We start from the raw sequence: 23774 nt of genomic DNA on the forward strand, positions 1-23774 counted from the left end.
CAATAACTGTAAAAAGGTCACGTTAATGGAAATAATTAATATTTTTGAAAACATGCATACCACATGTATTTCCTGCAAAATCCGGTGGTTTTGCAATAAATGTAAAGAAAGGCAAGTTAATGATTACGAAATCAGCGATAACAAGTAAAATTACAGGAACTATCAGTTGGGGCTGAATTATCAGCGGCACTAGGAAAATTACCGGAATTATCAGCAAGAGAAGTTAAATTAACGGAACTATGAGTGGGTTGCGCAATAACTTGAAAAAATTGTAAAATTTGTGTAAATAACTTATAAAAAGTCCAGCTCGTGTCACTTCAACTAGCCATTTTTATGAAAATAAAAATATAAAGAAAAAGCCAGGAATGTCTATATATGTCAGGTTGAATTTTATAATGATTTAATATGAGAATTTGATAAACAGTAACAGTAACTTGGCAAATTTACATTAGTAGGGGAAATATGCCGTTCCCAGAACAGGTACAGTGGAAGGCAGGCAAGGATTGAGGATTGGAGGATTGCAAGATGGCGGGTGAGAAAACAAGATGGTGGATAAGACTTTGTACGTAAGCCTTTTGATTGACGCACCTCTCTCAGACCTGCAAGGGGGCGTTTTTGATTGACGCACCGCGCTCTCGCACCTACAAGGGGTGTTTTTGATTGACAGGTCAATGAAGCGTGTTCGATTCTCGGATGTAGAAGTACATACATTGGAGTATGAAGATAGGGTGAACTATGATTTACGAAATAAACAGTATTTTAATATGTTAATTAGATTAAAATTTTAACCATAAATTTCTCCCATATTAATCAAATGGTTAAGGGGTATGAAACTCCAGATGACGTTGGGGGAAAATAAAGAATCGCCAAAAATCCCTACTGGGAAAAATTTTATTTCCCCTTAAAACCCAAGTCACTAGATTATTCTAGAGAAATTAAAATTCGCCCCGTAAAACCCGAGTTAACGTTGTTTAAGGCCAGGACGTAAAATGTACAGTCAAAAACCCATTAATGTACAGTCAAAGCTATGATGATGATCTTATTAAATAGTATAAATAGCCAGGACCCTGAGTTAAACAACCATCACAATCTCACTCAAGCTCGACTTGGAAGGAAGGAACAGCCACCAAGTACAATGTAAGTATAGTTTTTGTGTACTTATTATTTTTAAAGTTATAGTTTGAACCGTAAATATCAGTGTTAATAGGAGATTTTTTTACCCTCACCAAGGCTTAAGAAATCCGTGGTCGTTGACTTTGATTTTCTAACCGGGCGAATTGTTGGAGTTGAACGGGAACAAATGCCAAGGAGGTGGCCGTTACAACCGCAGAGAAAACACCGAGGGTTGTCTCATGGTCTTTCGTGCCCCCATACAGTGAAAAAGAACTTACATTCGACACTGTGCGTCAGAACAGGTGGCTTCTAAACAACCTGCACGGCCTGGAATGGGATTATGGGGTAACCCCCTACGAAAAACTCGGCGAGTGCCTCCGATCTGCAGTTCAAGGTTACGGCCGCGTATTCTGTAAAGGAGAGGAAAAGTGTTTCTTTTTGTTAAACATTATTAATCGAGAAGTTATAGACTTGAATGGAGTAGGATGTCCAAAAGCTAACGAAATCGATGATGATGGTCCGATGATTACATGCATGCTAAATCATAAAGCTGTCCGTAATAACAAGTATTTACGTGCACTATCTAAATGTATATTATTTTCCGAGTGGATTTATAATCAAAAAAAATTGTAAATAATCATTTAGGAGATTAATAAATCGAATAAAATAACAACGATAAAACGGTTCACGGGTAGTTGAGCGGTTTTCAAAAGAGCGTTTTGGAATAAAGCGGTTCCCAAAACAGAGGTTTGCAAAAGCGCGTGGAAGCAAAACCGCGGTTGCTATTTCCGCGTTTATCAATACAGCGCTATTTCCCAAAACAGCGGTTGCTGTTTCCGCCCAAACTGTGATTGATAGGGAGGGAAATCTCTAATATATTAAGTATATAGAACAAAGAACAATATTATGCAAAAAGGAGTAATGTTATATCGGAAGTAAATATAAAGTATAATGTTTTGGAAAAGGCATATTATTTTGGGAATTCAATGAAGATGAAAAACAATATTTTGGAAAAGGCGTACGAAACAACGCTCAAGATACAAACGCTGTAATCAAAATGTGCTAAAACGAGAAATGGCTATAATGGCAAACCCGTTTATGAAAAAGCCGTTTTGGACAATGCTGTTTTGATAACACGCCCAATCGATAGCATACCGATAAAACGACTTTAATTGTAAATGTATGAATCCTCCAAATTCCCCAAAGAATCAGATAAAATAAACCGATTGATGTGGTTTATTAAACCCCGGTCAAACTCCAAGATTTGCGCCCACGTCTCACTATCAACTTCCGGGTTGATTGTCCGGGCGTCCTTTCTCTTAATGAAGATTGCGTAGATCGCAGCCAAGACACTTAGAACAATGAAATTAATCGAAAAAAGTATGAAAACACAATGTATGATTATGTTGAAAACTAATTAAGTACCTGAATCCATCGCAATTAGGGCTTATGTGCGCCCCATTCGGGATATACTTCACGTGATGCGCATCTCTCTCCGGGCTAAATATAAATGTAAATAAATATACAACTCCCAATTCGGGGAAGTGTATTCATCCGCGGGTTCCCTCCAAAAACTCGACCACTCGCGAAACCATATGAGATACGTACTTTACCCTATTCAATTATCCCTATACTATTTATATAATTAACAATACATACACGGGGTGCATCTGCTCGGCGGTTACGTCTTCATGCATCAACATTAACTCCTCAACCCCGGCAATTAATAAGTCGGGCATCATCAATTCGCGGATGTTAGCGATAATTCTAATATTGTTATTATATTAGAACTATTTAACAGACTAATTAAAACACCCTGTTTATTTACTTGAATCCGTCACAATTCATGACTCTAGCGATAAATTGCGGTGTCGGATTACCCTCGTAATCGTCTAAAGCATCTCTATTAAGATCGAAATTAAATCAGACCTTAATAACGCGCATGAATCCATGATGATACTATGAACGTGTACGACAAAGAAAACAAGTAACCGACTCAACTTTAAATTTAACTAAGTAAAACCATTTATTTAAAAATAGTCACTAATCATCGTATGTGAAGATAACAACGTCAAACCAAAAAAGAACCCGGTTTACAATCAACTTTCACGTATATATAGAGGAATAAAACATAATTTTAGCAAAATTAGCAGACACATGTTTTTTCATAGTCCCAATAGATAAATAATAAATTAAAACTTCCAAGATATTTTTTATTCGCCTACTATACGGTCGACGAAATTGATCTACTGAACATTCCGCCTCCCTTGAGCGACTAGCTTCAACTTTCCAACGGCAGATGACATAGCTTTACAATCGGTAGTTTGATTTCCTTGTCTATTGTCTTTACTGTTACCACGCATCCCAGGATGCAATACTGTTATGCGACCCATCCTCCATTTTGTGGGGGGCATGTTCTCGTCCTTTAGTAACACCAAGTCACCGACCTTCAAATTTGGTTTTGGTAGGGCCCACTTTGGGCGTTGTTGTAGTCGGGATAAATACTCATTACTCCATCGCTTCCAGAAGTGTTGCACAAGTTTCTGGCTCAACTCCCAACGGGATACGCGGTTGAGTTTTTGTGAGGTTAAGTCTGGTTCAGGTATGGCAGATATCGGGCATCCAATTAAGAAATGTCTTGGAGTTAAAGCCGACAAGTCATTCGGGTCTGAACTCATGGATGTCAGGGTTTTTGAGTTAAGACAGGCTTGAACCTGGCATAATAGCGTCTGCAATTCTTCGTATGTCAATGTTGTGTTGCCGATGACTCGCTTCAGATGAAATTTAACAGATTTCACTCCGGCTTCCCATAAACCACCAAAATGTGGCGCTGCAGGTGGATTGAAATGCCAATTGATGCCTTCTTCGGCTGTCCATTGTGTAATTTCAGAGCTATTTGAATTCGATGAGATAACTCTGATAAAGTCTTTGAGTTCTCGGTCGGCTCCCACGAAGTTTGTGCCACAGTCGCTGTAAATATTTGAGCATCTTCCATGTCGGGAGACGAATTGTTTTAACGCCGCCAGAAAAGCTCCCGTTGACATATCGCTCACCAACTCCAGATGTATGGCACGTGTAATAAAACAGGCAAAGAGCGCTATGTAGGCTTTGAATGTTTTCTGACTACGACCCTTTAGGACTCGAAGCACAAGAGGACCGGCGTAATCCACCCCGCAACTTAGAAACACTCGTGCTGGATTGACTCTGGGCTCTGGTAACTGTCCCATTAACTGCTTTGCAGCAATCGATTGTTGTCGGATACACCTTACGCATCTTCTGACGTGGAAACGAATTGCGTCTCGTATGCCCTGGAACCAAAATCGTCGTTGAATCACGGCGGTCAAGAGTTGTGCACCTCCATGCAAATGCTTGATATGTTCGTGGTGAATTATCAAGTCCGTTAGTTTATGTCTTCGTGGAAGTAACATCGGGTGGACCTTATCTGGCGATATGCGTGCGTGTTGAAGCCTCCCTCCAACACGAATTATCCCCACTTTATCTCAGAATGGGTGTAGTGGTAATAGTTTGCTTTTGGAAGGTAGCTCCTTTTGCTGCCTTAGCCGATCGGAATCTTCGGCGAAGGTTTTGAGTTGCGCTCGTCGGATCCAATGCAGTAGTGCTGTTTCAAGTTCATCTGGAGTAAGTGGCCCGATTTTTCTTTGTTCCGTAGGTCTTCTTGCGTTAAAAACGAATCGCAGCATATAGGCCGTTACGTGTGTCAAATTTCTTAAAGACGAGTAGTTGTTTAGCATGGAGTTGTCCAATTGACATGGTGCTGAGACTAGTGTGACTAGTTTTTCTTCGACACGACATTCTTCTGGTTCCTTTACGTGATGTAAACCTTCTTCTGGTTTGAAAGACGGCAACCATGAAGGAGAAACCTAAATGTAGAATCTTGTCTAATTCTTATTACAAACGTAATCACACTGTTAAAGTTTTGGTCGGCGTTTCTCCTGCCAGTTTGATTACATTTTTGAGTCGAGCTTATGGAGGAAGAGCATCTGACAAATTTATCACTTTGCACAATAAAGTATTGGACAAGACAACACCATATGTTGACGCATGCATAGTAGATAAAGGATTCAGAATAGAGACCGAATGTTTAGAAAAAGGAATTAAAATTTTTGTCCCACAATTTCTGAAGACATCCAAACTGTTTACGGAAACGAAATCACTCGAAAACTTGAAAATAGCAAAAGCAAGAGTGCACGTAGAGAGTGTGATACAAAGATTAAAACGTTTTTCAATCTTTAATGAAAAACTGGATTGGGAGATGACGTCTTTCATTAATCCTATGTTCTTAATTGCAGCTGGCATTGTAAACTTGACATTACCAATATTTGATGAAGTAAGATTTTAATAAAATGGACATTTGGTTTTTAAAGTATTTTTTATTGTGAATCAGTTTTACAATTTTATCCCACTAATTTCGGTATCAAAATCTTTCTCTTTTTTACTACAGCGACTATTATGTTGTCGTATTATTATTAATAATTAGTTTCTTTTTATTAACGTCTAATACAATTTGGCTATTTCACTTTCATTAAACCGTAATAAGAGACGCTTCTTTTTAGCCAGAAGAGATTTATCTGTTCTTCCTCGATTAGTTGCGACTATGGGAATAAGACATACTTTAAAGTCATTTACATTAAACTTGAAAGTTAAGAGAAATATCCGTACTTAAATCAGTTGTTGAAACAATGGCATTTGAAACAGACAAAAATTATCAGCTTGGGAGCATCTGGTATATTTCTGGTCAGCCTGCATCGGAAATTAAATAATAAGGCCTATTCTATGGTATGAGGGAATACGCGATGATAAATGGCTAAATTCAACCCTAGATTTAACATTAAAATAAATTAAGAAACAATGTCTTGATTAGAATCAAGGCTTAGAAAGTGTCGATAAGACTAAGGTAAGACTTGACTGAAGGTTCGGATATTAATTTTTATTTTAAATTGAAACTTAAAGGCTTGCTTAAAAAGAAACAATGTTCCATTACCGTATTTCGTTGAAATAACTTATTTTACTGGTAATCAATTTCAAAAATTTACTTATCTCGGCTTTTGGCTCTCGAAGATCGGGACGCAAGCTAGATGAAGTGTTTTCTCTTTCCCCCTCTTGCTTTTGCTTCCCGCTCGCGTTCTTAACTTTACACACGCTAGCTTGTTCCTCATCAATGCGTAGTACAACACCTCGGTGGTGAGAGCTGGTAACCACTACGTTGTGTGGGCTGAGCGGATACGAGTCCTTCTCAAGCCAATGTGTTGAGGCATCGTGCCGAGGGCTGCATGGTACTGGGGAAGTAAAACTACGGTATCGCTAACGATCGCCTCGGGGCACCAGGCGACACCCCGTTGAATCTAGCCTTCCACCCGGGTGGGGGCTACCGGGTGGCGACCTTTTACTTGCCCCCTTACTCGTGGGATTCTTATGGTTTCAGATTTAAATACCAATTTAAAAACTACTAATATTACTAAAACTACAGTGCAGGAGTCTGCTCTTGGCAGAACCCTCACAGATACCACAAAGCTAGGGCCTGGATCCAGCGATACTCGCTCCGATTTATCGGTGCGTGTGACTGGCTCCACTCAGCCCCCCCAAAGCTTCGAAACGTACGGAGCGACGCCGGCTTAAAGGGCATATTTCTCGGCAAAAGGCCAAACCGGGTTCTGAAGCGGTCTCCACTCCTGTCGGGGGTGCGGCGACACGCGACAACACAACGAAGAGACCGAGAGTGGAGGACTCGACTCCTTCGCCCGGCAACTCGCAGGCGGCGGCCAAAAGGACTAATTCCTTTAGGGATGCCGCCAGCTCAGAATAGATGGCCATTGTCAAAAATGGTTTTCTGACTGCGGTCATCACGGAGGAAGATGTGGGCCCAATCTTGAAGGTGGTTCTAGGGGCGCTAGACCGGATAACTTTGAGGAGCCGTCTACCGCGCCTAGCGAATTTTAGCCTGACGGCCTGGATCCTAACGTACTCCTGTGATGATGCGTTTACTGGGCAATAGTTATAGGAAAACTTAACCTTCTCTGTGGTGGGGGATGCGGTGCTCTCAGTAATGAGAGCTAGCGAACTCCCTAAGCCGTTTAAGGTAATGTTCCGCACCAGGGACCAGATAACCAAAGAGCCGGCGGTGCTGTTTCGGCGCCTAAAGGCCCTTAATGCAGGTTTTGTCACTGAACGTTGGAAATGTATCCGGACGTACGTGGACAGGGCCGTACGGTACTGGGTACTGTCCATTGATGGTTCCTCATTGGAAGCCATCAAGAGTGCTGGTTTCGTGGGCTTTACAGGAGTGGACAAGGGTTCCTTCAAACTCCTTCAGCACACGGAAACCACTAAAACCACTGCAGCCGAGTCTGCGGCAGGGGGTGGGACTAGCGAGATGGGGGATCTCGCTGTGGAGCTCGCTGGTGTCGCTCTAGGCACAAAGGGAGAGGGGGCTCATTCCGAAGTCTGTTCTTTCAAGGATGAATTCACCCTACTGGAAGAATCGGATGGGACCCTTCGGGGTCCGGCCGATGAGTGCTCTTTTGGTCCTGATGAGGGGGAGGATATTGGGACTGGGAGCTTGCCTGTCGGGGGGGAGGTGCTACTGGCCCTCTCGGGACTGATGAGGTGTAGCGAGGTTCCTTCTGAACCCCACTCTTGGGGATCATGGGGACGCTACGTGCAATTCAAATTAATCTGCACCATAGTAAGGCGGCATCTGCGGTACTCTGTAGGAGGTTTGCTATAGAGGGTCTTGATTTGGCCCTCATACAATAACCGTGGATTTGCCATGGCAAAATCTTCAGTCTTGACGCGGCGGGGTCACTCTTTTATGAACATACTGCTGCTAGACCTAGGGCGTGTATCCTGGTTCGGAGGGATCTTTGCTGTAATACTCTACCGCTGTACCTGTCCCAGGACACGGCGGCCGTGAAGCTAGTCCTGGCCACTTTGCGTGCCAAGTTGACTGTCACGGCTGCCTCTGCATACTTTGCCCACGATGCGACAGTTGAGGTGATCAATTTGGTCAATCAGTGTGAGAAGAGAAGGGAAAACTAATCATTGGCTGCGACGCCAATGCTCATCACAACACGTGGGGCAGTTCTGACAGCAACAGGAGAGGTGATGATTTACTAGAATATTTAGTTGGTTGTAAACTCTATATTCTCAATCAAATCAATGAACCTTCTTTTGTTACTTCTAATAGAAGGGAGGTAATTGACCTCACGCTAGCCACAGAAAACCTCGTGTCTTCCGTGTCTAACTGGCATGTCTAATGAGCCGTCTCTTTCGGATCATAGGCACATCTGCTTCACTATTGCGACTACCTCTGTCCCGTTGGTGACGGAGATACGCAATCCAAAACGGACCAATTGGGCCGGCTATAGGGAAGACCTAATCCTACGCTACGGAGATGGTCACACCCCTAAACTTACTTCACCTAAGGATCTTGATAGGGCTGCTGGTGACTTACAGTGCTCCATCATTGAGTCGTTTCACAGTAACTGCCCACTTAAGACCGTTAACTGCTCGAGGCTTGTCCCTTGGTGGAACGCGGATCTCAGCCGGCTTCGGAAATACACGCGCAGGCTCTTTAACAAAGCCAAGGGCACGGGTGACTAGACTGGATATAGGCAGTCCCTTAATACCTACAACAGGGCTTTTAGAGCTGCTAAGAAGGACTCCAGGCGGACCTTCTGTGAGCAAGTCTCCAATGTCCCTGCCTGCTTTTGCAGGCGGGCTTAGACTACATCATCTCTCCGTTATGCAAGATCTATAGACTTTGTATGCCTTGGGAATGGAAAAGCTCTAAGGTTATCTTTATTCATAACCCTGGGAAATGTTGCTATCTCGAGGCGAAGGCATTCAGACCCATATGCCTGACCTCCTCCTTCATCAAAATTCTAGAGAGGGTGCTGGCTATCCGGTGGCAGGCAGAGAGGGTGCTGGCTATCCGGTGGCAGGCGTAGTGGGTGCTGGCTATCCGGTGGCAGGCGCATAGGGTGCTGGCTATCCGATGGCAGGCGCAGTGGGTGTTGGAGATCCGGTGGCAGGCGTAGTGGGTGTTGGCGATCCGGTGGCAGGCGGAGTTGGTGTTGGCGATCCGGTGGCAGGCGAACTGGGTGGTGGCTATCCGGTGGCAGGCGCATAGGGTGCTGGCTATCCGGTGGCAGGCAGAGAGGGTGCTGGCTATCCGGTGGCAGGTGTAGTGGGTGTTGGCGATCCGGTGGCAGGAGAAGAGGGTGCTGGCTATCCGGAGGCAGGCGTGGTGGGTGTTGGCGATCCGGTGGCAGGCGTAGTGGGTGTTGGCGATCCGGTGGCAGGCGGAGTGGGTGTTGGCGATCCGGTGGCAGGCGGAGTGGGTGTTGGCGATCCGGTGGCAGGCGGAGTGGGTGTTGGCGATCCGGTGGCAGGCGAAGTGGGTGGTGGCTATCCGGTGGCAGGCGAAGTGGGTGGTGGCTATCCGGTGGCAGGCGCATAGGGTGCTGACTATTCGGTGGCAGACGAAGAGGGTGCTGGCTATCCGGTGGCAGACGAAGAGGGTGCTGGCTATCCGGTGGCAGACGAAGAGGGTGCTGGCTATCCGGTGGCAGACAGAAGAGGGTGCTGGCGATCCGGTGGCAGGCGAAGAGGGTGCTGGCTATCCGGTGGCAGACAGAAGAGGGTGCTGGCGATCCGGTGGCAGGCGAAGAAAGGGTGCTGGCGATTATCAGAAATATATTACTTTACACGAAGTTCACTTCTCCCTACCTCGCGCCGGCCATCATCTATTAAGTATTTTTACAGGCTAGAAACGGTTTCGTTCCTCCCGAACAGCGAGGCAGAGAGGTGAAAATAAAAACACTAGCGTCGCGTAGTGAGAAAAATGTGCTTTTCTTACAATCCTATCATGGTTGTATCTTATGCAGCGGTTTCTCACTTGCGCGAAATACAGTTGAATCCCGCCGTTTCTAGGAAACGTCAGATTATCTTGGCAGTGGCCATTTATCACAGTTTTCTCTCGAGAGGAAATATTTTTCTCTTCGCGACTAGCGCGCGTCGGGAGGGGGAAAAATTCACACCTCTTCACTCTTGCATAGTTTTTTTCCGATTTCTCTTCATAGATGATGCCCACGGTACTAACCATTATTGAAGTGAACTTCGTGTAAGGTAATATATTTTTGCTTTAAGTTTACTGAGTAAACCTTGCTTTTAAGTCGCCAAGGTGATTTCCCCTTTTTTGGGTAGGTCGGAAAGTTTTTGGGGGTAAGCCCCATCCTACTAATATTTTTCCCAAGCGACTGTAGTTTTTCATTTGGAAGCTTGTATTTTCATCTTGGGTGGTTTTTACCAATAGTACCTTTCCATTCACTTCCATACACTTTTACTTTCCCCTTACGTCATTGGTATTTTTGGAGGATGGAAAGGCACTAAAGGGGTTTTTGAAATGCTCCAAATGAAAAACTTTAAGGCTGGGTTTTTATATTTTTAACAGAAAATAATTCCACCAATACTTATACACTTTTGATATTAAAATATTTAACACCATCTCACCTCCCTTATCCCTGCTCAAACTATCATATTTGGCGAAACTATCAATTCTTCTAGCTATATTTTAGACTGGCATTAAGTTGTTAGATAGATTTTTTCCCTCTCAACAAATCATAGATGGTCAAACTATCAAATCTTCCTTCAATATGTTAGATTGGCTCTCATTGTTAGATAGATTTTTTGCCTATCAAGTCAAATTGAAATCTTTAGAAACGACTAAATTAATCGATTATTTAATTTCCGGACTTTAAATTTGATTGTTTTCCATCAAACTCATTTGGTCTCTTCCTAATTTTACTCTGTTTAATCGATTCTTGATATTTCCTGACTTTGTAGAATTTCTAATATTTCCATATATTCATATAATTTGCATAATCTCATTTCTCAAGTTTGACTTTTAACCGTCTATAGTTCAAGAGCTGCTATCCAAACTTTTTCAAATTATTCGCCCTTGATTTAATCTAAACCATCTACTATAAACGGTTAACTAATAATAATTAAAGGCAAAAATTGCAATTAAAAACTGTGGGTAGTAAAAATAAGAAAATCTACACTTTAATTTATCTACTTCTACGTTTGGATGATTTCGTGGAATCGTTCTTCCTCCTCGAGTAGTCGTTCACATCAGTGACAGCACGGAGCTTCTATATACAAGAAGCTCCGTCTTCACAGTTTGAACTGTTGAACCGTCGTTTATTTTATTTTTAGCCACATCGTATGATGAACATCTACGATGTGTGGTGGCCTGTTGTTGGCGGTGAAGGTGGTGGTGGTGTTGGTGGTGGTGGTGGTGGTGGTGGCGGCGGCGTCGTCGTGAAAGAGAACTGCCTTAGACAGTATAAAAGTTTTCGATCGTCATTGAAGGGAGAGTGAATGGGAGAGAGTTGTGGTGAGGTGATATTTTTCGTTCGTCTACTTAAAAGGAAGGAAATTATGATGGCTAGGTTAAGCCATGTACCCTCCCTTAAAAATTCCTCTTACCCGTCGACAATAAGAGTTTCACGCTCCCCTATTTTAACATTCAAAGAAATCGAGGGAAATTTTGAAAGCAAAAGCAAGTATTCACTGACGTTCTTTTTAGAATGGTCTTAAAGTGTGGGTGGACTAGAATGGAGATACGGCCGGGAGGCGCGTGGTTCTTTTAGGGCAGCGCCTCTCTAGTGCCGCCACTCATCGACCAATATTGAAACTTGTTCTATTTTTTCAATTTTATGTTGATGAGCGCACCTAAGACCATAAGAGCTATCTCTGAAGCCTTAGTGTGACGTCACTCATAGAACCAAAGCGGTAAAAAAAACATGGCCGCCGCTCACTGAAGAAACTAATCCCTGGACGTTTCACCTAGGCACTGACGTCACAACTGAGACACGAGGCCAGGGTTGGCAACTACCTATCCAGTCCGGTTTAAACCACCTGGTTTAATCCGGATTAATCCACTTAAAAAAATCCACCTAAAATATCCAGCTTAATTATGAATGGGGAAAAATCAAATTTGTGCCATAAAAATAATTAAAATACAACCAGAAACAATTAAGGCAAAAATATATGAAGCGATAACTAAAGATTATTTATTATAAATGATAAAACTAATAGTTATGTTACCAGTTACTGTCCAGTTTCAGCTTAAAATATTTTACCAGTATCACTCGAACTTAAAGCATAGCGTGGTTCCAGTGGATCCCCTACAGGTTGACTTTCCTTACGAACTCCAGTTTTGGCTTGGGAAAGCTAGAGGCATTTGTGGTCAGGATTTATACGTGCATGTATAAATCCCGCCCACTTAGCCTTTGCCAAGCCAAACCCGGAGTTTAGAAGGAAAGTCTCTTTGTAAGGGATCCACTGGAGCCACGCTAGTGTTAGGCTCGTGCACTCAGGAAAGAAATAGATTTCATGATAACATTTTAGCAGTTAAACAATTTTATATTGGAACCGAGGCTAGGGGTCGGGTCGGGGAGTGCCCCAAAACTTAAATAAGAGCTAAACAGAAGTACTTTGCCTTCAAAAAAACCTAAAATGACTCATTTTTTTAAAAAATCCGGATAAATCCAATAAAATCCGGTTTAATCCAATAAAAACCACTGGTCTGGATTTTATTCAAATTATCCGGATTTTTGCCAACGTACGATGTTAGAAGATGCAAAATTACCTTTGAAATTATGGGGCGAAGCTGCAATGGCGTTTACATACCTGTACAATAGATTACCTCATGACAAACTTAAAAATCAAGTTCCTTTAGAACGATGGATGGGAAAGAAACCTAGTGTACGACACCTTAAACGATATGGATGTACGGCATTTGCATTGATACCCAAACCAAGAAGAAACAAACTACAAAACAGATCAAGAATTGGTGTTTTAATTGGGTATGCAATCAAAACTAAAGGATATAGAATATGGTTTCCAGATCAAGACAAGATAATTGAACTGAAACATGTATCATTTGACGAAGATAAATTGGGGATACAGGAAGTTAACGCGAAGGTTGAAATAGTAGAACACTATGATGAAGAGTGTTTGGAACCAGCAAAGACCAAGAAAACAGTACGATTTGCTGATGAAGCCGAAGAAACATCTGATGATGAATTCGAGGACAGTATGGAACAATCTGTAGAAGACAATATGGAAGAAACTAGCCATGAATCTGATGATGATGAAGAAAGAGTCACATTCCGAAGACCCAAACGTACCAACAAAGAACACGTGAAGCCCAAGGAGAAAGACGACATGGTCACATTTCATTTCCCAGACCATAAAGATAACGTGGAACCTCAGAAGAAAGAAGAAGATTTAGACTTACCAAAAGGATGGCGAAGAAAGGAAGTACCGAGAACATCTGGGCCAAGAATAGATGTCTACTACATCACGGATGAAGAGGAAAGGTTGAGATCATATAATGAAGTGAAAGCTTGTTTACGCCAAAGAGGGATCCAGCATGACATGAGTAAATTTTCATTTAAGCCTAAGGCAAAACAGCAGGCAAGATATGCCAGAGATATGTTAGGAAATATTGAATTCCATTGTATGACGATTCCAAAGACGTATGAAGAAGCCATAGAGAGTGAAGGCAAAGATAAATGGGAAGACGCCATGGATGCCGGGAGTGTGGCGCACTCCTGTAAGCCAAGCGTCTGGGCGGCAAAGTTTGAGGGAATACGACACATGTCGGCGATCCTACCCTATAGGTGCCGACTGCCCCGTGTCCGCCGGAGGTGACTTGACCCCCACACCCCGTCCGTCACCTCCCAAGTAAACCTCATTTCCTTCCCCTGCTTACACACATACTGAACCCTGAATAATCGCATCCTTGCCGCGGACGTAAGAGCCCACTTCGCATTGAAACCTCAAAAAAAAAAAAAAAAAAAAAAAGACGCCATGGATATGGAATTACAAACAATTGCAAAACGGAACGTATATGATCTAGTGAAGAAACCAGAAAACCAACATATTATTGGAACGAAATGGGTTTACGCCTTGAAACAGAATGCAAACGGCGAAACTATACGGCATAAATTCTGTAATTTATACGTATCATTTGAATTAACACATGATATCTAAATTACTTATATCCAGTAAAATTTACATGGCTTTGTGCATAGAAATGCCCAGTCCCTGGAATATCTACATATAATTTTCTATTGTATGCAAATTAGTTTAACTTCGTGTAAAATCAAATAACTATCCTGTAATGTCTAAATAGCATTTAAGTTAATATCTAATCACGTATTCTTCTGTAAAAGAAACATATGTCCTGTAATATTTACAAGGAATTCACCTTAAGGCGTAAATAAATGTTACGATCCTGTAAAATCAACGTCCCATTTTTTCTTTATATACCTTCTAACTTAGATTTGTGTAGATATAACAATATATCCTGAAATATCAACACCGGCTTTTCCTTTATAACAAGTACAATATTCTCCTGTTAAAATAACTAAGACCCTGTAATATCAACTTAGGTTTTAAATTAATACGCAATAACATAATCACATGTAAAAATAACTTACATAGGGGCTGTTATATTGACGATATAAGCTATTGTAAGTACAGTTTTTTACCCTAAACAGGGTTGGCAACTACCTATCCAGTCCGGTTTAAACCACCTGGTTTAATCCGGATTAATCCACTTAAAAAAATCCACCTAAAATATCCAGCTTAATTATGAATGGGGAAAAATCAAATTTGTGCCATAAAAATAATTAAAATACAACCAGAAACAATTAAGGCAAAAATATATGAAGCGATAACTAAAGATTATTTATTATAAATGATAAAACTAATAGTTATGTTACCAGTTACTGTCCAGTTTCAGCTTAAAATATTTTACCAGTATCACTCGAACTTAAAGCATAGCGTGGTTCCAGTGGATCCCCTACAGGTTGACTTTCCTTACGAACTCCAGTTTTGGCTTGGGAAAGCTAGAGGCATTTGTGGTCAGGATTTATACGTGCATGTATAAATCCCGCCCACTTAGCCTTTGCCAAGCCAAACCCGGAGTTTAGAAGGAAAGTCTCTTTGTAAGGGATCCACTGGAGCCACGCTAGTGTTAGGCTCGTGCACTCAGGAAAGAAATAGATTTCATGATAACATTTTAGCAGTTAAACAATTTTATATTGGAACCGAGGCTAGGGGTCGGGTCGGGGAGTGCCCCAAAACTTAAATAAGAGCTAAACAGAAGTACTTTGCCTTCAAAAAAACCTAAAATGACTCATTTTTTTAAAAAATCCGGATAAATCCAATAAAATCCGGTTTAATCCAATAAAAACCACTGGTCTGGATTTTATTCAAATTATCCGGATTTTTGCCAACCCTGGATTTAGCAGACGCTACTAAACCTGCAATGACGGATGGCGGCGCAGTAGTCCTGGATTTTTTTAATAACTAATTAAATGCTAATGTAACTTATTAATTTAATTTTAATGTTAAATTCCTTTTATATGTTTAGAAAAAGGATTCCGTTCTTTAAAGGTGTAATCAGTTATGTTAGCTGAAGTTTTCCTTTATTTTTCTTCAATTTGAAAATATTATTAATTTATTCTCCATGTTATAAATACCTTTATAACTTCTTTAATAATTTGAATAGCGAGGAGTGGCAACTTGTCATCAACGCCTTCCTTTAACCCTTTTAGCAGCCACGTTTTTAAAACTTTGAAGTTGGAGTTACGTTGAGTAGCGTTTAAAAACAGTTTTAAAAACTTTGGGGTGCATTTTCTTAAGATACACAGAAGGAACTCGCATGTCTGCAAAATAATTAGAAATAAAAAAGTACTTTTTAAACTAGCTCCTTCTAAAGTACCAATTATTAACAACCCAAGTTCATAATATTATGTTCATCCATAAGTTCGTAACTGGTTAAACATTATAGCTCGTCATGAAGCGAGTGAAGTAGGTCATAGATTCAGGGTAAAGCGACGCCTGGTGGTGAGGCGCTGCTGTCAAAGGCTGAGTAATCTAGACTAAATAATAAAAAGATGGATTGCAAAATTAACCACCGTCGTTCTCGAACTAGCTCGAGCTGTAAGTCTCCAGCATTACGAACTTCTATAGGAAGTGCACTCGTACTTATGGAACGTATCTTATAAACTTATCGTAGAACAAATTAAGTTGATAGAAAAAAATTTATTCCTCTACAATTCTTAAAAAAAACTTACAGCAATTGCATTGCAATCTGATTCATCAAGCTTGACTGTAAACTGATAATTTTATCCAATGAGGAACTATAAAATTCAAATTTGTAATTAGCATTAACCGAAATTGACGAAATGGTAACGCAACCATGCATTTTTGTAATAGCTGATTTTTACCATAATCATCAAGAAATTTGTTTTCACGCTACAGGATAGGCAACTCCCTATCTCGAACGACAGCGTATTCTATATATACTCTGTTCCATCAGCTTCGGCTGCCAGTACGCGCCGCAAAGCTAGGTCTCTATGTAACCTAGCTTTGCGCGTGCTGACAATATATTGATATTATCAGAAGGGAATAAGAGAGAAGGGACACACTTTATATCTCCATAATGCTTTATACTCGTAACAACAGTCTTACTAACCTCAAATCAACTACCCTTCACTGATTGGCTATCTAACTTCTGTCGTAGCTGTGACGTCAGATAAGAAGGTGACGTCTCGGTTGACGTATAAAAAGTAGTTTTGTTTACAACTTTACATTGAAGGAGATAAAAATGTTGATAAACGAAATCAAGCTGTGCAATAGACCCAACTAACAAATCTTTTGAATTTTTCTAACGGCTCAGATCTCTTTCGCGGGTTTTGTGGTGTGAAAGGGATAGCCCGATTGGCTTGAATTTGACATGCGCAGAACCCGTTTTACCCCAAGAGTCAGACTCTAATCCAATCAGAAAAATAAGAGATTTATTTTCGTCGCTCAACGACAGATGGTACTACAGTCAACTTCGTTAGTCACGTGATCCTATCCCTTAGATGGAGACGAGACCAAACCAGCTTGTTTATTTGTTGGTTGGGTCTATTAATTTAGACGCACGGAAATTGAGAACATACTAAAATCCGATAATTTGAAGGTAATAAATAGATGGAAACTAATTATTCTGAATTAATATTTAAAAATAAAAATTATTTTCAATAAAATACATACTTGAAGTTATAATTACACAAGAACGAAACATCGACAGCCCTAAGCCTTAGGAGAATGAAAATCTAGCAGACAAATAGGGCGCCTGAGGCTGATACCGCGGAGAACTTAAAGAACTATATTTGCAGTAAATTGGTTAAAAGCTGTGTACTTGCGCAAAATTTTCGCGGTTTTCTTAAGGTTGGTCGGACTCTCGTCACCATAGCAGGCTCTAATGTCTCCCTTCTTTCTTATTCCCTTCTGATAATATGGATAAAGGTAATATTATGGTTCTGTAGGATTTCTTTACACATAAAAATAGGATTTCTTTACACATCAAAACAAAACGAACGTATTACTCCTACGTAACATATTAATAGACATGCAAGGATTCATACCATTTAAGAAGGAGCGCAATATTATCCATATTTTCATTTCATATACAGAGAAAAGAAATTATTATGTTTCTGAGAGGAGCTTCCCATTTTGGTTGTTGTTTTGAAAAATATATCGCAATGCACGGGCCTTGATAGATATAGGAGGCCATGAATGAAATATATCACAATGCACGGGCCTTGATAGATATAGGAGGCAATGAAGGAAATATATCGCATGCACGGGTCTTGGTAGATATAGGATTCAATGATTTAATCTCTCTCTTTGCACGAGAGGTTTATCTTTAATATTTAAAAAAATATAATTATTTTTAATTATATTAATCTTCAACAATTAACATTAATAATAGTTAAATCGTTTAAAATAAAATTATACCTATTATCTTCTCAAACATTGCTAATATTGACGTTTAAATTGAAGCGTACCCCTCTTACCCGATTTTTTTTTAAATTTTGGTATATATATGAAAATCGTTTCCCTTAAAACAGAAAGGAAAAAGCGCAATTGCGAAAACCTTTGGTGGCCGATCCCACCTTAGGGAGGGTAGACGTTTCTCTTAACCCTAGCAGATCGCAGCGTATATCCTAAAGCCAAACGATGATAATGGAGTAGAAGCCAATGATACAGATTGGTCTCTATGTGAAATAGACGGAAGACCAGTGGATGGTGGTGTTAGAAGCCAGTGTAAGTGCACACTGGTGTTAATGTGGGATTGACCAAGAACAGAAGATGGTGTTGTTGGAAGCCAGAAAAGTACCAGACTGGTGTTCATGTGGGATGGACGAAGACCAAACATTCTGGTGTGAGAACACTTTACATACAGGGTATTGAATGACTGGAATGGGCTTCCTATCGCTACCCTTGCCCTTCCGGGGCGAAACTCATTTCGCACTGCTGTAACGGCGCTATTTGACGCTAATTCAGGCTCTACCGAATTTGATCTGCCGCATTAACAATATTTTTCTTTATTTTTCTCTATTTCTATATATAATTTCATATTTGTAGTTTTTTCATTTAATATTTTATTTCTTGTTGTAAACTTTACCCGACGAGGGAGGTTGTACATAAGCCTGTAACCGTAAAGTTAAAACGTGGGAAAAGGGGGCCTAACTTCACGATCCACAATGATATTTAAATTAAAAGAACACTCAGAAGTTCCCAGGTTTCCCGTTTAAAGGACTTATTGTCCATGACTAACTTATATTTACCAAATGGTCCATGGCGAGGAAGGATAGACTCAGAGTTGAATAACAAAGAACTTTTATTAAACATTTAAGCAAACTATAAAGTGGTTTTTTTCGCGAACACGGACTAGACTGCTGAGACTGACTGTCGGCGGGGTTTTTATCCCCGCGACAAAATGTTTTTTTTAACAGTTTGACAGCAGTGGCGCTTAATGCGCCACTTCGGGACAATTTGGCATTATACAAAATTTAGTATAAAAAATATAAATTGAGTAAAGCAGACGACGCGGTTTTTTCCCGGGAAGGAGGTTCTGGCTGTGGACGGTTACATCCTCCCCCCCAAAGAAAAGTCGTCTGCTGCGGCACTCTTGTTTCCAATCCGCTGAGTCTTGGGCAGGCGGCGAGGAGGGCCTCCTGGCCTCGGCAGCAGTCTTCTGTCGCTGCTAATTCTCGCGATGGCGAATTCCATGGGCGTCGTCAAAACGTTATGTTTCGCTCCGAATAGTCTCCCATGGTTCTCGCGAGATTGCTTGACGGGCAAAATTAAAATCACTAGACGTCACATCTGTGATAGAATGCAGGCGTAGATACTGTTCTACGTCTGGGAGAGACCGAAGAGTCTGATGCGGATATGTTGCTGGAGGGTGATAATAAATGTCCATTGTAGGACCTCCAGGCTTTGGATTCTTCCTCAGCACTATCTCACGTTTCCATCCTTTACGAAAAGGATTTACAAATCTCATAGGATTGATGGGAACAGGGTTGGACAATTCCGTATCGTCTTCCTCAGATTCAGAGGAAGAACTGGAATCGTCGGGGTGAGATAGAGGAGAGGGTAGAGGGAGAGAAGTCTCCGTCGAGCTCCTATCAGGAGAGGAAGGAGGAGAAAGGTCTGGCGGCATCCGATTCACTCGGAAGACCGCTGGAGGATCTGAGAATAAGGCGAAAGCGTCTGGTTAAGATTCCGCTGCAGGTAGATCTGGTACTTCTTCCGAGGGAACATACGAGGATCCATCATCATCCTTGGATGAAGATGAGGTTGAGGAAGAGGTTTCTCCAGACGACTCGGTCTGCGCTTCTTGGTCTCTCAACAGTCGTTGTCTTCGTTCTCGTCGAGTCTCACGACGTTCGTCACAAGTACTGACTCCAGTGTCCTGAAGTATAGGTACGGACTGTGACGTTGTAGAACCTGAAGATGGACTGCTTGAAGTTGAGGATGACTGGCTTCCGTCCGGATGGCAGACATCTTTATTCGACCAATAGAGCTTTAGGTGAGCGCTATTCTCGATTCCTTTCTTTACTCCAGTTTCTGGGTCTTCTAGTTGATATCGCAATCGGTCGATCTTCTTTGCGATTTTGTAGGGACCATCCCATTTGGGACATAGCTTAGCGGCGACATCACGTGCCGCTTGAGACAAGGGATGCTTCTCCTAACAGACAAGTGCACCAACGGGAAATTCAATACCTTCCCGCCTTTGATCGTAGTAGCACTTCTGGTGTGCTTGCGCTTTCTTGGCAAGTTCTTTACACTGTAAAAAATAACCGTACTGTCTAGTACCTTTAAAGGTATTTTTCAATGCATCCCCAGACGTACCTATATAGGTACTACAAAATACCGTTGTGTAAGGGTACTATGAAATACCTCTTGAAGAAGGTACTTTTGAGGACTACAAGGTATTTTGTGATCCCGTAATGGGTATCATTTAAACCTCAACAAAGGTCGGAATAAAACTTTCAAATTGTGAAAGGTACTCCTTATTACCGAAAAGGGTACCTGTTAACACTCGAAAAGGTTCGATAATATACTTCTAAAGGTATTTTGTGCTACCGAATTAGGTGTCAAATAAAACCCACAAACAGGTCTAAATTATACTTTCGCGCCATCAAAAATATTTGCGCCACATTTGAAACTGGTAAACTTTCCTTTATTACCGCGGGCTTGAATCATTTTCAGACATGGTAAGCAATACACCACTTCGATGCAAATGAGACTGAAAGACACGAGAGTAATATTTTCCTTCCATCTCAACTTTTAGTGTCTGTGTTGTGGGCTTACGGGATGAGGGTAAAATTTTGCCTTCCATCTCGCCTTTAAGTGTCTGCGCCATAGGCTTGCCGGGTCGTGAGAGTTCGCATAGTAAGCAAGGGATTAACCACTCTACATTTCCCGATACTATATTTAGCTTCCCCTTGTTAAGGAAGGTGTGATACTGTTATAGTGTAAAGGTAATTCAGGGTCACATATACATGGATATTTTCTGAATGGCGACTGAAGGCGTAAGCTCGGATTCAAACCTTTATATTAACTATGTAAGCCTTATATCATAATTGTATTGCCTTTAAATGATGTAACGTATGCTAGTGTATATAGCTGTCAAAGAAAATAATTAATGTTAATTATATGTAATTATATATTTAAGAAAAACCACTAGCTAGGAAACTTGAGATTGAAATTGAAATCTCGGGTAGAAAACCACTACCCTATTCTACCCTACCGAACCTATTCTTTATGGTTATTAATAATATTCCAACAGAGATTTCTTCTACGCTGTCATTACTAGTGCTACTGGTGAAGTAAACAGTTAGTGTTAGAGAATTTGGGCTTGAAGTATTATATCATGTATTTTACTTTCGTAGTGTTAATTATAATCAGCACGCCGGAACTAAAAACTCCCTCTAAAGGAGTCTGTTAAGTCCTTTTCTACTTCCAGGGTACGATAACATACCAGCAGAAGCGCAGAAACTCTAAAAGGTTTCATTATATACCTTATATTTCCAAAATACCTTTTTCGAAATCATTTAATACCCGCACTGTGAGACAACTAATAAAATACGTTCATGGGTACTAAAAAGGTCGCGGAGGTATTTTATAGTACCTTCAAAATACCTTTATTTTTAACAGTGTAGACAAAGCAAGTTGCTTCGCTAAAGCTGATAGCGATGCGGACCTTTCAACAAAGTCCGCTACTGGCATACCCACGTCCAAGTCCCAGGGAAATCTCGGTTCCCTACCCATGTTTAGGTAGAAAGGAGTTCTTCCTGTTGTGGTATGTGTAGTCTAGTTGATGGCGAACTGGATAAATGGTAAGTTCTCATCCCATCTTCGGTGATCTCGACCAACGAACATCGAAATAATTTCGCCCAGAACTCTGTTTGTGCGTTCCACGATGTTACTCTGTGGATGATACGGAGTGATGTATCGTGGTTTAACTTTGAACATCTTGAGAATGTCCTTCCAAAGTTGAGAAACAAATTGTGTCCCGTTGTGGCTTACGATGGCTTTCGGACATCCATAGCGAACTATCATGGAGACGAGTTTCTTCGCGCACGTTCTGGCGGTTATGTTCTTCATCGGGTACAGTGCGACAAATTTAGTGGCATAGTCCGTGAACACCAGGAGATATTTGGATGGTGACGGCTTCTTGGTAGAGGTCCCATTATGTCCACTCCCAGCAAATCAAATGGCTCAGTAATGGCCGTAGGTTGCATGAGACCTGGACGTTTTCTATTGCGGGCCTTGTGCATTTGACACAAAGGACATCCGCGGACGTACTGGGTAACGTCCTGCCGGAACGATGGCCACCAGTATCTGGCCCGAACCTTCTCGAAGGTACGATCCCGACCTCGATGTCCAGATAGAGGGTGGTCATGGAATAAGCGGAACCCGATTACGATTAGCCCTTTCACTGATCTAATGGCCACCGTGACGCTTTCTTCTGTTATAACATGTAAACCTGATTATTTAAACGTGTATTTAACTTTCGGCTTACTCTGAACCGATAATGTCCCTTCATTTCAGACACGAAAATCAAAACCAATAGTTCACTTCACCTCAGGTCTCAATTATTTACTCTTTGGTTTACTAAGCCTATTGCGGATCAAACTTGATTTACCCGACAGAATCCAGGCCTTAGCTTTCATCTTGAAATAACTAAAACAAGGATTATTCTATATACAGATGTAGTATAGCTTAAGTAATATATAAACAGCCATTTCAAATAATAATATTAAAAAACATCCTTGGAATATCAAAATTAAACAGAGCTTTAAAGCTACAAAAGTACTAAATGCATCGTATTTACGAAAAATATTTCCACATATTTACTTCATATTATTGAAAAAGTGAATATTAAGGTTCTGTATGATTTCTCAACACATCAAAAGAAAGCGAACTGCTAACTCGGCGCACTAGTGTGACAACGGACAGACACACACAGACAAAAAAATAGACTGCTTCATAACTCTTTCCGTATTAATTTTGAATTGAGAAAAGAGATTATCTTAAATATAAAAACAAGATTATCTTAAATATTAAAATAAATATAATTAATATTTAATATTTTCTTTGTTAGTTATTCGCCTTATTGAACGTTACATCGTTTTAAAAAAGAACAATTAAACATTCTTGAGAGACTTGACTAATATTGGCGTTTGAAATGAAGCATACGCCGGTTGCTTCGCCTTACTAAAATAGGTAGTATATAAGGGTTTCGAATCGCAGCTATGGATAAGAACAGCGCAATTGCGTGAGCCTTCTGTGGAAGCCCCACCTTAGGGAGGCCGGACGTTTCTCGTAACCCTGGCCGATCGCCGCGTATGTCTTAACCTTAACGATGATGATGGAGTAGAAGCCAGGTGTGCAGACTGATGTCCCTGTGGGATGGACGAAAACAATGACCAGTAGATGGTGGTGTGTAGAAACCAGTGTGTACAGACTGGTGTCCATGTGGGATGGACAAAGACTAGAAGATGGTGGGGATCTCATGAGAAGCCAGGTGTACAGACTGGTGTCCATGTGGGATGGACAAAGATCACAAGAGGGTGGTGATTAGAAGCCAATGTGTACAGACTGGTGTCCATGTGGGAAGGACAAAGAGCAGCAGATGATTGTGATTAGAAGCCAGTGTGTGTGTCCATGTGGGATGACAAAGACCAGAGGCTGGTGATGTTAGACAGGCAATGGAG

This window comes from Phalangium opilio, unplaced genomic scaffold, assembly GCF_054372755.1.
Source record: "Phalangium opilio isolate 3A_F unplaced genomic scaffold, DU_Popi_V2 ptg000032l_1, whole genome shotgun sequence".
Lineage (NCBI taxonomy): Eukaryota > Metazoa > Arthropoda > Arachnida > Opiliones > Phalangiidae > Phalangium > Phalangium opilio.